At 46.3% G+C, this 14,405-nt stretch overlaps 1 long non-coding RNA gene across 5 annotated transcripts in view; it reads right to left on the minus strand.

The window, feature by feature from the left end:
- The window catches only part of LOC121074938, a 143,295-nt gene that overhangs the window by 14,552 nt on the left and 114,338 nt on the right, over positions 1-14,405 (minus strand). For all 5 annotated transcript variants that reach the window (XR_005822631.1, XR_005822633.1, XR_005822630.1 and 2 more), the window contains one exon: positions 4,492-4,657. This is a non-coding gene — a long non-coding RNA (uncharacterized LOC121074938). The remainder of the gene's footprint in view (positions 1-4,491; positions 4,658-14,405) is intronic.

A 14,405-nucleotide genomic window follows, 5' to 3' on the forward strand; every position in this document is an offset into this window, starting at 1 on the left:
ACAAAGCCCTCGATAGCCCTGCAAATTAATTCCCTTATACTGACACAGGCAAGATACAGTCTTGCACTTTAAACACCATGATTAATACAATAGTGTCTTGAAGTCATCAATTTCAAACAAAATGAAAGAAAAAGAATGAAAAGACTGTAGAGAAGACCTCACATTATACACACTCCTGGGTTATTTCCTCAAGCAGAGAACCCACCAGCTCCAGGGTGGATGATAATAAAGGCGTAGTGCTGGCTATAGCCCTAGGCATAAAGTCCGTCTGTCCACCCTGCCCCACCCAGGCCTGCTACAGTCAGTGCACAAAGGAGCTCTCAGGAGCTCACCATGGAGAGGGAAAGAGGAATGGAAATCAGTTGCCCAATGGTTAGCAGAGAAGGGACTGATCCCAATCCGGTGTCCACGTGGTGAGAGCAAGCACTGGTTGAGCTGGAGCAGTGGCTGAAGACGCTCTGCACTTGGGCGTGCCCTGGCCCTGCTTTTCTAACCGGGCTTACCTCTGAGAGCATCTACCAGCAGGTTACAGGTACGTGGTCCCATTCCACTTCTACCTTTTTGGCAGCTAAGTCTCGCTGCAAGAAACTAAGAATACCCCACATGCCCGTGAAATGGCATTCCCCTCCCATGGCTGTTTTTCCAAGTGCTACCGGGGGCTGCCTCACCCCAGGTGAAAACAGCTCTATCAGTGTGAGACTAAAAGTCTGGCACCTTGGGGACCCTAAGGACGTCTCCAAGAAGTAAGAGAGCAACAATTTCCTAAATACCACTGATCAAGACTCTCCACATCATGGCCCCACTCTTAGAGACTTTGAAGACACTTAGTGCTTTTGAAAAATTCATGGTGGCATTCCCTATATTCTCCCAGATGCTGCAAAGGCCAGAAACTTTGCAAGTTTTCCTGCCACACCTTTTCAACAGGCTGAGAAATGTTTCTTGGCTTCTCACAGTTTATGTTGACCACAGCAAACTCTTCTCCATTACCATCCTATAATACTGCACCCGGAGATGTACATTCCAGGGACACTGAGAGCCTTACAAGTGCAGAATAATCTCCCAAAATCTAGGTACAAATTGCCCAGAATGAAAAAGAAAGCCCTCTGTGTGCTGTAGAGCTACAGCACACAGCTGAGAGGCCAATCCCTCTCTCATACAGAGCAGCATTAAGCATACAGTTAGCAAATCTGGGGCAAAGTTTGTGCACCCCTCTGCAAGACATCATGCAAAGGTGATACCCACGTGAGCACATGGATCTCTCACCCAGCACCTCAAGGCTTAATGTGCCACAGCAGACACGAGGTAATCTCTGAAATGAGGACAGGCCTCCAAGAACAGATTGATCCAGGGTTGCCCTTTGGTTCCCAAATGCTGACAGACAGCAGATTGATCACTGTGGGGTTTGAATTTCTCTCCTGACAATTCAAGCAGGCGAGGGCCGGGAGCTCTGCAAACACATAATCTGTGTCTGGCACTCACTCGCTCCACACTGAACAGCGATAAAACCTTTGCAGCAAGCTGTTTCTCCTCTGGTCAGCTAGTATTCATGTCCAGCTGAGCTCCTGGGGCGATAAGTACAGCAGCCCTCCTCCTCTGAGGCAGATAAGTGAGACATACTGTAAAGAAAAGCACAGGGTATCAGCACATCTCTCCCAAAGGGGCTGCCAGCAGCTCAACGCCACACTCCCTGCGAACTGAACATGAGGAATAAGGGGTATTTTTTTCCAGGGAGCCTCTGCTCCCTCTCTGCCATCCTCACTAGTAACTGATCCATTTTTTGTTCCTCCTTCCCTCTGGCTCGGTGTCCAAAGAGCCGTGCTCCGACGCAGGCCCCAGCAGCATCTTTGCTAATTCTCAAAGTGCCACCTACAGTTTGTGCGAGTGCATGCGTATGAGCACATGCATTCAGAGGCAGAGACATGCTATAAATATATATATATATACACACACATACGAGTACTGAGAAATGAGTGAACCAGCCCACAGCTCACATATGAGAGGGTAGAAATCCGCCTGGAAATGCTTCTGCACTTCTGGGGAAGGCAGCAGCGGGTCCTCTAACTACTGGGGAGACCGGGAATGAAATAGGTGGCTCTGGCTGCACCGGGTATGCTTTGTGAGTGGGCCTCAGTCCCTAGCTCAGCAAGCACAGGGAAAGGGAGCTGGTCACTGCTTTCCTCCCTGACCAAGTACAGCGGTGGATCTGGCAGTACCAGCTCCCCCGAGCCACCAGGCAAATGTTGGCAAGTGGGAGCAAGAGCTAGCGGGGAGCAGAGTGATGACTTCCAGAGTTGCAGTGATTTAGCAGTCACCACCAGCACCTTGCCCCACGTCCCCACTAACCAAATGACACAGAAGAGCCCTGCATGATGGAGAAGGCTTTTCAGAGAGCAAGGCAAAGGACGTGAATGCAACAGCTGAGACGCTTGGGATTTAACCAGAACTGGCTTTCTACTGCTTTCCTTCTTCACTTATTTTCAAGGAAAAATATCCAGATTTATAAGAAATATAACAGGTTTTTCAACAAAACAAAACAAAACAAAACAAGCCTGTTCTTTACTCCCTAAATATGATTGAAATATATATATATATATATATATATATACACTTTAAATCATTTTCTTATAGAGGTACTTTAAGAGAAATAAAAGAGGGCTTGACGGCTCATATGTTCTACAGCTGTCAGGCTAGTTGAGATGCTCACAGGTGCCATCCCTAGATCCATGGGAAAAATAACAACAAGCAAACACTCTCAGGAAGAAGCTTTCCTTGGAGATTTTCCTCCCGCTTCATCTGGGTATTTCCACTCTGTTTCCACTCACAGTTTTCCTTTTCCTTGGGGTTTTATTCATCCCAGAGAAGGTTCTGGTGAACTGACACCATCGATGAAAAGCACTGGCCAGATGTCAATCAGTGTACAGGCAGACATCAAACAGCCCCGTGTTTGCTGAAGACCCTGGTCCTAGCAGGAAAACCACCCACAGGACGGAGCAGGTGCTCACAGAAGATCCTGAAGAGGCTCGAGTGCTCTGCTCTGGAGCTGCTCTTTCTCTTTGCTCCCTGCTCCAACCAACCCCAGAAAAAAAACACCACCATGCTCTGTTTTGACATGGACACACTTGAAAATAGTTATTTACAATGATTTCACCCTGAGTGACAAGAAAACAGGAGCACAGAATGGTTTTTAAATGCACCCTGTGGCTAAAAGCCCAAAAGCAGCTGGCCTCTGGCCAGGCTATGAGGATGAACAACGATATTTTGGGGCAGAAGCGGCTGTGAGCCCAGCTTCTTCCTGCCATTATTTGACTCTTTGAAATGTACTTAAATGGAGAGGTTGTTAACTAATTGGATGTCTTTCAGTCTGACTCTTTGCTTTGGCTCATGATATAATAGATATACAAACAGCGCATCTCCAATACCCACTTCAGCCATCAGTTATTGCTCTCACCAGCCTTTTTTTTTTTCCTAAACGTTTCTTTGCTGTAGGTTTAAGCCTTCTGTGGGAAAAGGAAGATGGAAGACATTTCTTCCTTTCTGTGCATGAGAAACATTTTTACTCTAGGTTTTAACTGATTTCTTGCCTTTTTAAGAAGTAAACAAAATGTTAGAAAGTCAAAATCAAAGATGAAGTATTGAGGTTGCCTCAAGTCCTCGTTATTTTTCCAAATCTGATTTTAATTTCTGTTCCAAAACCCCAAGCATCATTTACAAATCTGCAAAACTATCACAGAAAAAAAAAAAAAAAAGCAACCCACAACATTTGCACAGAGCCATCTGGAAAACTACGGTGTCTGATCCAGCTCCTAATTCGGTGGCTCAGACCTGGCCTCCCTACCAGCGAAGGCAGGAGCCAGCTCCGTCCTGCAGGTGATGGGACCACATTGACCCCATCCCCGAGCAGGAGGCCCGGCTCCTGCAGTGGCCTGGGACTTGTCCTGCACTGTCCCGTGCTGACCACGCACAGGGCACAGCCTCACTGAAGGCCGATCCGACACCACCAAGAAGGGCAAGGAAAGCTCCCTCAGGGTGGGCCTGGCAGGATTTGGGCCTGAGCATTTAAACGGCTTCTCCTGGGATAGGCTCTCAGCACTGTTGAGCAATACAAGGATAACTAAACAGGCCTTTGATTTATTATTTTTTTTATCTGCAGGTGGTTCTGTATCTGGCAGTTCTTTGCCAGGCACTCTGCTCTCCCGGTCTTTTCCTGCTAGAGAGACAGAAATTTGGTGGGGGTGGAGAGAAGCAAATTGAAAATGCAAAAGGAAAATTTGACCAGACTACTCCCACTCTTCAAAAACTCATGTATGAGCGAGCTGGCTAAATGGAAGCTTAAATCCCAGATGTAGATAGAATCATGCAGCAACATCCTTATTTATACCCTGCCTCCTTCCCTCCCCCTCTCGGTTTGGAGCCTCACGGCCACCCACCAGGCTGCTACGAACCCCAGAGAAAAGGGGGAGCCCTTGGCCAGGGATCATCCTCCAGACTCACCACCACATGCCTGTCTGAAGGAACTGCTGTCCTTGCTCTCAGGAGCTGAGCCAGCCTGTCCTGGGAGCTGCTGCAGGTGAAGCCACGCATGTGTAGCTGAAGGTCCCCGTGCATTTAACCCCAGCAGGGTGGGGAGAACTTGCTCAGCTCAATTGTTGCTGCAGAGCTGAAAGGCACAAAGACAGAAAAATAGATTTGTGGAAAGCCTAGCTGCCCTGTTTCTGATGAAAATGTGGCTTTTACAGTCATGCTGCAATGCTGTAGGCTTCTGCTGAAGCCTCCTTTCAGCAGTCTGTTGGAGTGGGTGAGGACAGGAGGGTAAGGGAGTTCCCATCAGTTTTCTGAAACCAGGTGTCTGAGTACAGGAGACCACAAAAGCCCTTCAAACAGGGGACAGACTACAGAGATGTCACAGAAGGGACAGAGCTAGCCACATGAAGCTCCGACAACACAAAAGGCCTTTTGTTCTTAGAGATCACAGTCAGCTAACCACAGCAAACAAGCCCAGAGGAAGTTAGACTTCATTAACTCCAACTCTCACACAGGGACTCGTAGCGTGCTACACTTTGTGAGACACCCCAGCAAAAAAGCTGGGTGAGAAGGTAGGCTGGAGCTCAGGAATAAGGTAAAAGATCACCTGCAACAGCTTGATCGAAAGGAAAATTGTGGTCCAGTGCATTTGGTGACCTGGATCCAAACTCTGGCGCGGCCACAGAGCTGCTGCATGGTCTTGCACAAACCCCTCACCCAGAGACACAAGAACAAGGTCACGGTTCCAGGGGCAAATTTTGCATCAGAAGGAGCAGTCTCCTTTCACTGCCTGCTCAGAACTGATGGGCTGCCTGAGCTGGCTTTCTCCAGCAGAGATCAGTCTCCTGATCTGCCCCACTCATGGAAATGGCTCTCTGGGTCCCTGTGTCTGAGCTGGATTGGGATCTTCCCTGTGCCTCTTCAGACACTCAGCAAACACGCTGTGCATACAAACAGTGCATGAAAACGTATGTGGGGAGGAGTGCGCAAGGCTGAATACGCAGGGGGAGAAGAAAGGAGAACATGAGAAGCCAGACATCTAACAAAAGAGCAGGAAAAATGATCAGGCAAAGCAGTGAGATGAGAGAGAACTGTTATTAGAAGCACGAAGTGAAAAGAGGCAAATTAAACACTGGTTCAAACCACAGTAAAACAGCACAGGAGGAAAAGGAAAAAGAAAACACCTGCAAAGGAACAAGCCCGGTGCTTTGCAGGAGGTGCTATCACACTCACACACCTGCTCTGCCAGCTCCTCACGGAGCACAGCCTGGAAATTCACTGCAGGGGAGGGGGGGCCCAGGGCTGCCCCCCCTGCCAAGCCCCCAGGCCCTCTGATGGCTGCAGCTGGACCATGATATCGAACCTGGGGGCTGGTTCTCGGTCACTGTGCTTAGTTATCTGCAGCAAGTATTGAACTGAAGACAAAACAAAACCAAACCTTGGCAGATTAACTCTTCGGTTGATTTCTGAGATATCATTACTTCCCCTCATCCACAGAAGGAAGCGGGGCTTGGGCCACTGTGACTAAACCCAGCTGAAAGCAAAAGTTAAATCCAGAGACATGATTAATCGGTCCAGAGTTCTTCATGTAACGGTCTCAGGTGGGAGCATTTCTAGTAGGATATCTCAGCAGGTTGTTTAAGATGAATCCAAATGTCAGCGCACCAGCTATTTGCTTTAACGTGAACATAGGTCCTTGGGAAAAAGAGAAGAAGCTGTGTTTATGTGGTTGTGTGTTAACAAGTGAGTTGGATATTTAGGTTGGAGATGGAAGCATCTACTAAAGATTTCTGTGTTGTGGTTTTATAGCTAGGACTCACACTCCGGGCTTCTTAAAGAGCACTGGTTTTACCCCTACCCCAGCCTCCTCTCCTCCTGCCACTGCAGGCTGCGTTGCTGCTCTGCCTCGCGAGTTCTGTAGCGACGTATTTACTGATTCAGCTGGCAGCTGGGGAAGGTTGAGCTGACCTTGCTGTGTGCACGCTGTCTGGGTAGGGAGCCTTCTGGGGACCGCGTGTGTCTGGCTAGCACGGCCTCCCCACGCGGTAAGCCTGCCACTCGCCGGAGTTAATATTCACACCCACTCGGTGCGGGGCTTGCAGATACCCAAGGAACAATTAACCTGCCACGAGTGCTTGTTTCATCATTTCTTATTCAAGGTGTTGACAGGAAAAATTGCATTTTCTCTTACTTGGCTTAGAAGAAGAAGCACTGAAGTCTACAGGTTTAGCAATTAAATGCTTCCTAAAAGAAATTCTCTGACAATGAGTCCTGCGAACAGCCTCTCCTCACCCTGTGCTTTTCATGCAGGGAGGAATTTAAATTTCCCATGACTTGTACCTGTGAGGGAAATGCCCTTTTAAAACCTACTGATGCCTAGTGAGTGATGGAGCTGCTTTGCAGTAAGAAAGAAACAGTTAAAAGCAATGCATTAAATCCCATGACAGAGTCAGACCTGCTGTCTCGATTCCTTTGAGTTAATCAGCACATTGCTGCTGCTGTAAATCAAAGGCAATTCTGCAGCATGACACCATGTTATTTAGCAGGTACTGCCCTGCAAAGGTAGATGCACCTGAGCAATAACTGTAAGAATTAATTCATTGCTTATAATCTCCCAATGCTTTGTGTATAGTCTAATTAGTCAAACACATTATTTTAACTGACATACATAAGCGAAGTACCAAAGACACATATGTATAGACATACACTGTACGTATGTACATACACCACACATACATATTTATTGCAGTGCACAAGATGATGGAATCATTGTTATAGCTCATATAAGGCTGGACCCTGCTTTCTATATCATGCTAATGCCTGTTGGAAAACTACAGGCTATTAGCCTCGGCTATTCTGAATATATTCTCAGCTCTTGAGGAGCTGCAAGAAAGCAACTTATATTCAAGTTAAAACTGTTCCTCGGAAAATATTCACATTCTGAATAATGTGATTTTTCAGGCCAATGTAGCTGAAAGAATGTGGAGCAGAAGAAATACATATGCAAAATAATAGACTGGAGAGCACCCTGAGAATACTTGTACTGTTAATTACCAGATAGGAATGAAGTATTAGTGTATGTTATCATCATTGTATGCTTCAATATCGTATCAGAAATGAAACAAGGCTTACAATTGTAGAAGGGTTTTGTGATTTTTTTTTCTACAAACCCACAGCTTACTATGAATTTGTCTGTCGTGGTTTTTGCTCTTTCACTAGATGCTCAGCAGCAGAAGCATGGCTTTACTGAAAAGCCAGAGAATGGCTGAGCAATTCTTTCTGGTTTAGGATTCCAAGTCTTTTCAAGAACTAGGTCCAACCCAGCCGCATTGCTCCCTTTTCTGCAGTACAGGCTTGTGAGTGCTTTAGCTCCAGTATGTATGCTCTGAGCATCAGGAACCACAGAAATGCCTTGCAAAACCCCGCGGTGAGCACAAGATGCCTTACTCTCAGTGAAACTGGGATCAACCGCAGCTTCCCTCATGCAGTAGTGTAATCCACACTCCACATGAACTGGCAATGTTATCACCTACCTGATCCGTTACGTATTGAAGACCAGAAATACACATAGCTATAGAAATGCTGTGATCAAGAGATGGCTCGTAGAGCACCTTTCCCTGGTCTGGATAAAGCAGTGGATTTCAGCTACTGAAGCCAAAGACTTATAGCTCAAAGAAAAAAAAGCAAGTTTTGTTTTGTTTTGTTCTCTTTTTGCCAACTTTACCTTCAATCAGTGCCTCAGGTATTGCACCAATTTCTTAGGCCCCTGACAGGAAGCACCGTGAATGCTGAAAACAGTGGGAGCTGAGCTAGCAATAAATCTTTGATACAGCGGCTGTCTGAGGCAATTGGCAAGTTTGTAAGTACTAATGCTCACATATCTGTGCTCTGTGCAACTGCGCCGTGTATGCACGTGAGCAGCAAATTCCACGTTAGAGCTTTATGTAGATATATACACCTTATATAAACACACAGACCCACAAGATATATTTTCCAACATAACCCGCAGCTATCCCATATGACCTAGATAATTCAAGGGCAGGAAAGCTACATAACACAGTATCTTTGCTGATAACAAAGCAATAATCCCCCTTCTGAGAGGAAATGACAGGTTTGAAATTGCCTTGTGTTCCCAGGCTTTAAACTTGGCAGCATGTCGGTTCTTGTAAATGTTTCACTCCAGAAGAGCCTGGCTATCCATTATTAGCAGCTAATTCACTGTCAAGCACGTGGGCGACACTGGAACACAGGCAATGAGGCACCAGCTGTTAGGTTGCTGCAGCTCCCCGCATGTTAAAGATCAGGGGATTTTCTGGCACAGGAATTTACTCCATGTATCGTGGGTCACTATTCTGATGAGTACAGTAATTTGAGCAAAGGCTGGGCCTTGCACACCATCTCTTCTTACCTGTTGAAGGTAAAGCCCCACTGTCACCTGTCCCATGGCCAGTGGAAAAAGAGCTTATTTTACAGTAAAAAACATGGGGAGAGGAGAAATGTGAGTGCTTGAAATTCATGCCAGCCAGAAAAATCACTGTTGCACTGGCTAAAAGTAGATGTGCCTGCTCGACAGTCTTCCCTGGCTGCTGACTTGAACGGGGCATTCTGGTTGATGTTAATTTCTCATAAACATACAGTTCAATTCTTCCATAAAGCTTTTCCTTTTTTTTTTTTTTTCAGTAACCAAGTAATTATCACTAATGAACAATTACAAATAACCTTATAAATATCAGCATGCTCTTAAAAAGGAAATGAATAAGTTCATTGTACAGCTTAACTACCATAAAAAGATTCACTCAGTTCTTCTATTTATAATGGCATCTAGCTTAACTAATTAGCAGCACTAACATTTGCAGGCTGTTCTCCAGTAGGATCCAAAGACCCTCATCTCCTGGTCTGGCCCTGGATAGTTTGGATCATACTTGTCTCATAAAGCCTTTCTTCTGATTATGTCCTCAGTAAATCAAGATTATCTCATCTTTTGACGACATCCTTTTCCCACTGCCAATGGAAAATTGGCAATTATTCTGCCCTGCAGTCACATCTGGATATACACAAGGCACAATGACAAATAGCACCAAAATTCTGGCCAAACTCACCATCGTCGCAAGTGCTCAGTCCCATTGGCTGTATCATCTCCAATTGCTCTGCAGAGCCATCAGAGATGTCTCAAGCCTTTCAGGAGGCACAATATTAGATCTTTGCCTGTGTCAGAGTGATAGACAGAAAAGAAAAATCTTTACAGAGTAGATGGGGAAAGCCAAATTATTCCAAGCAAGAGCAAGACTGCTGCTTCAAAAAGAGGTTTTGATATTAGACTGAAGCAAAAGGAGGGAGTGAGGAGGAATAAGTCCCCAAATATTTCCCTTTGCTGGGTTGTCTGCCCTCTAGGAAGTAAGGTACTGAGGGGTTCATTGGGAAACAGACTGTGAGGGCAAAAGCTGTGGAGCAAGCGAGGTCTGCTTGGGGAGAGATCAAAAACTGTGTGGAGCTGGCAGCAGTGCAGTGAAGGAGAGGAGGAAATTCTGTCCCAGGATTGACACACACAGAGCTACAAAACTGTGCATGGAATAGATGTCAGGCAGCAATTCAAAACTGGGTGGGGAAATCCAGCAAAGATACAAGCTGTGCTGGTGGCTGCTTATAAAGGTAGGACCTCTAAGAAGAGGGCTGTAGCATTTGTGCTGCCAGAAAGTATGCAGAAAGCATTGCACTGTGCTCAGGCTATTTACATGGTGATTTTCCTGGCTTCGGGAAGTGTTCATGCTGTCCCTCTGAGAAGCTCATTTTGTATTTATAAGGCTTTATGAATTTGCAAAATCTTTCAGAAATTCTGATCTGTGCATAATTTCCAGTGCTTTTCTTCAAATGCTTTTCCTCTCCATAAAAATGTGTTATTAACTTCTGAAATCTTACCACATGACTTAAATTCAGGGGAGGCTTCAGAGCACTGAGTCTAAATGTTGGAAGCTGGTCCACTGGAACTAAAGGACGAAGATGTTCTGGGAGACAAGAGAGGGCAGGAGAATTATAAACGTTCTGTGTAGGAAGAGAAGAAGGTTGGAAATGTTTAACAAAGCAAGCAGACAGCCTTGTGTTCTTTCCTCACAAGAGCAAGGTGCAGTGAAGCCAAAGATCAAAAAGGGAGAAGAAACCAACTTTTGACAGTTTCTGAATCATTTTCAATATTTCAGACTGGCTATTGCAAAGCTCACTAAAGCACTTTCTCTCGGCGCATTTTTCATGACCAATATTTAATCTTCATCCAAGCAAATGCACACAAGCACCCAAACTTTCCCCTGGAGGTCACTGGGTTCCTAGTGATCATATCTGCCACACACCATAAGCCACAGCCCACATGGCCATTACCCTGTCTTTCCAGGTTTCAGAGATCTGTGGATGCCAGAGGCAGAACAGAGCATTTGTATTCCCTTGCGTAATGCAGACCAGAGGATACCAGTTGGCACATCTTACACCTGGTAAATAATCCCGATTAGTACCAACTTATCACAAGGAACGTCATCCAACTGCAAGAAAAAGATCACAAACAATGGAGAATCTACTCTGTCTCTCATCTGTGTGTTCCAGCACTGGCTGTCTTCTTGCTGGAGATTTGAACTCTGCCTTTAGATCAATCTTTGCTAGCTTTGGAAATTGAAGAGCTGCCTGGTTGAGCACAGAAGTTGCCTTTGAGAAAGGAAGGAGTTGAGACCAGCTACTTATTTCTAGCTTGAACATCTCCGAAAATACTACCAATTTTGACAGGTTTTCAGTATGTTGGTCCACCTGCGGAGCTCTGTCACCTTGCTTGCTGAAGCAAACTAAAGAGAGATTTCCTTTGGCTCAAGAGAGAGGCCTGAGTAGTGGCAAAGCCTGTCGTTCCTCAGGCATCCCAGCCAGCAGGGACTAGCCTGCAGGCTAGTTACTAGCTCCACAGGCTGTTACACTGAATCAGTGGCCAGAAGCAATTAGAGAGCTCGGCTGGGTGTTTCGTCAGCCTGCGTCCCTCAGACAGCCCGGCTGTTGCTGGTGGTCAGAGGCAGAACAGTCTCTCTCTCAGCTGCATTACCAAAACACATCCTCTTCTCCCCTGACACGAGGTTATCACTAGATATGTTCCAGATGACCTTGTGACACAGAAGAAATAGAAGCATTAATAAAGGCCAAACCAGTCACATAAGCCCATCTCCAGCCGCTCCACCACTGCCCGTAGCACACAAGCTGCCAGCCCAGCCGCGGCCTGCTCCCAGCACCTCTCCCCTCGCCCTGCGGCCTTCTCCAGAGCAGCACCATCGCCACCAAGGGGCACCTCCTCCCAGCACAGCCCGGTTCCACACGTGCCTGGCTGTAACACTCGCTCTTTAAAGATGTTCAGCAGTGGCTGCATACCTCGCAGTCTGTGCAAGGAAGCAGGTGCTGGAGCTTTCTGCGCTCATTGCAAAATTTGGAGCGAGTGTTTTGTGCAAAGCCCCTCCTGGGGCAGGAGGCCCAGGGGAAGGGCAGGGGACTGGCCTGTAGGGCTCCAACAGCGAGCTGCAACCCATCACCTTCCCGCTGCACCCTCTGCCACTTGTTGCACTGGGTGTTTGCAGACTCCTACAGCTCAAGACAAACTCCTGCCTTTATCCCCACACTGGATCCCATCGTGCTCCCCTGCATAGGTTTTGTCACTCACCTTAAAAACAGCAACGCTGGGTGGAAAAGTGGAGAAACCCCAGCACTGACCTCACCTGGCCCCTTGCCTCCAGGAGCCCTGATAAAGGCATTTTCCCCAGGTCCCCTGGGTGCCACACAGCCGGCTCTGGGCACCTCATGCACCAGGGAGGAACAAAGCGGGGCAGTCTGATTTTGACTCTTCCTTCCCACAGCATGGAAATATCAGGGCTGGAAAAGTAATCAGTATTTTAAATCAGTTGGTGAAATTTTCCTCTCTGGAAGTCACAGCCAGTCAGATAAATTTGGAATAGGCATTAGAAAAAGATGGATGTGGCAGGTCTGATTAACCCAGGTGCTTTTCTTGAATAACGATAATTGGGGTTTAGCATGGCTATACGTACAAAATCAAATTTAATCAGCAGATAGACTGCCTCCAAACTTTCTGCCAACCCACCCTCACATTTTTCTAGGGCTACTGCTATAATTTCAATGAAATTGGATTTTTCACCCTGAAAAATTATTTTTTCACCTCCGATGCCATTTTCATCCTTTCCTTCGCAGAATCCAGATTTGGAGTTTCACTCGAAGAAGTGAGGGCACTAAAGGTCAGTGAACTCTGCCTCACCTGGGGCTACAAGCCTCTCCTAATGCACAGCTTAGAAAGAGAAAACGGCAGGGCAACGCACTGACCTTCAGCTAGGTCTGCTAGTGGGAAAATACACCCGGAGGAATTGACTACAGCAGCTCAAGGGGCAGCCCTGACCTGGTAACTGAAGTTGGCCTTGGACACCAGTGGCTTACTCAGTCACAGCAGATACAATATGGCTGGTTAGTACTGCAGCACATAGGCATAAGTGCGATTTCAGTAATTACTCATCTCAGCTACCCTAAGCAGGCACACCTGAGCACCATCCTTTTGGACAGCCAGAGGACCTCAGGAGGACACCTGGAACGTGTCGTGCTCTTACGACGACATGGAAAGATCAACAGAGATTCTCCAGGTGGTTGTGAGGCACCTTCAAGGCACTCGATTAATATTACCTTGCTATTTGTTTACTGATGTACGAGCTGTTGTGGTTTAATATGAGGCTGCAGCCCCATCAAATCAGTGCAAGACAAACTGTGCTCCAACAGAAGAATAAATCCAGCATCCTAGAGCTCAAACCTCCCTGGCCAATGGTGGGTAGCTCTGACTTGCCTCCAGCCCCAGGATCTGCTACAAGACCTGTGACATCCCAACGTGCTTGCTTTGGCTCTGGCCTTCGACTTGCTTGCAGACCCCAGGCAAGCTCTGGTTAAAGGACTGGATCGCCTGTCTGGAAGCAAGGGGGCTTGAGCCAGGACGCCTTGAGAAAGCTTCTGTGCAAACAGCTCCCCTCAGCTGGCAAGGTGTAAATCAGGGAGCTGCTCCCACACATTGCTGCAAGGGTGAGATAAGGAGGCCTGCGGGGAGATAAAACAATCATATAGGAGGTCTTGAAAAATATCCACACCCTTTTATTCATAAATCTGTAATTCTGAACAAAATTATGGGGAAAAATATAGGTCAATGTACATATATGTATTCCTCTTTAGATAACTATCATGCAGTGTCTGTTGCAGAATTCCCAGCTCTTGCTGTTCACATAGAAGTACATTAAGATTTCTATTCTGAGTATCTTACTGTGTCTATTTCACAGAACCATTCCTGCAGATTAGGATTTTTTTTGAGCATTTTTGAGGTTTGCCTGAGAATGGGCTGCTGTGGCATGACCCCGAGCCCTGGGACCTGCCAGCGCTCTGGAAGGAAGCCAGTCCTACCATTTTCTGTCTAGGCATTTCCTCTGGGTTTGCATCTCTGTTCTCCATGGGTATTTTGTAATTAATTTGTAATTTATAGCTTTACGAGGAGGTTTGCAAGTGTTTTGTTATAACAAGATGGGCAAAAGCCAACTCTGGGGTAATAGCTCAGGAATCTCCTTGTATTTGTATATGGGAGAAATTTTCTGCTGGAGTTTCTTGGATGATTAAGCCCTTAATTTACAGGCAATTCTTGTTCATAAATATTAAATGACCATCCAAATAACAAACTTCCCTGCGATGATTTGGTTCTTAATTTAAATAAGCCACTAACTCCTATATCAATAAATCTAATCCAGTGTCTTAAAACAAAAACCCCTTACCTCACAGAAAGCATCCTCAAAGATTTATCTGGGTCTCTTTTAACATCTGATATTTACTTGCTCTGC

Source organism: Cygnus olor, chromosome 9, assembly GCF_009769625.2.
Source record: "Cygnus olor isolate bCygOlo1 chromosome 9, bCygOlo1.pri.v2, whole genome shotgun sequence".
NCBI classification, from domain to species: Eukaryota; Metazoa; Chordata; class Aves; order Anseriformes; family Anatidae; genus Cygnus; species Cygnus olor.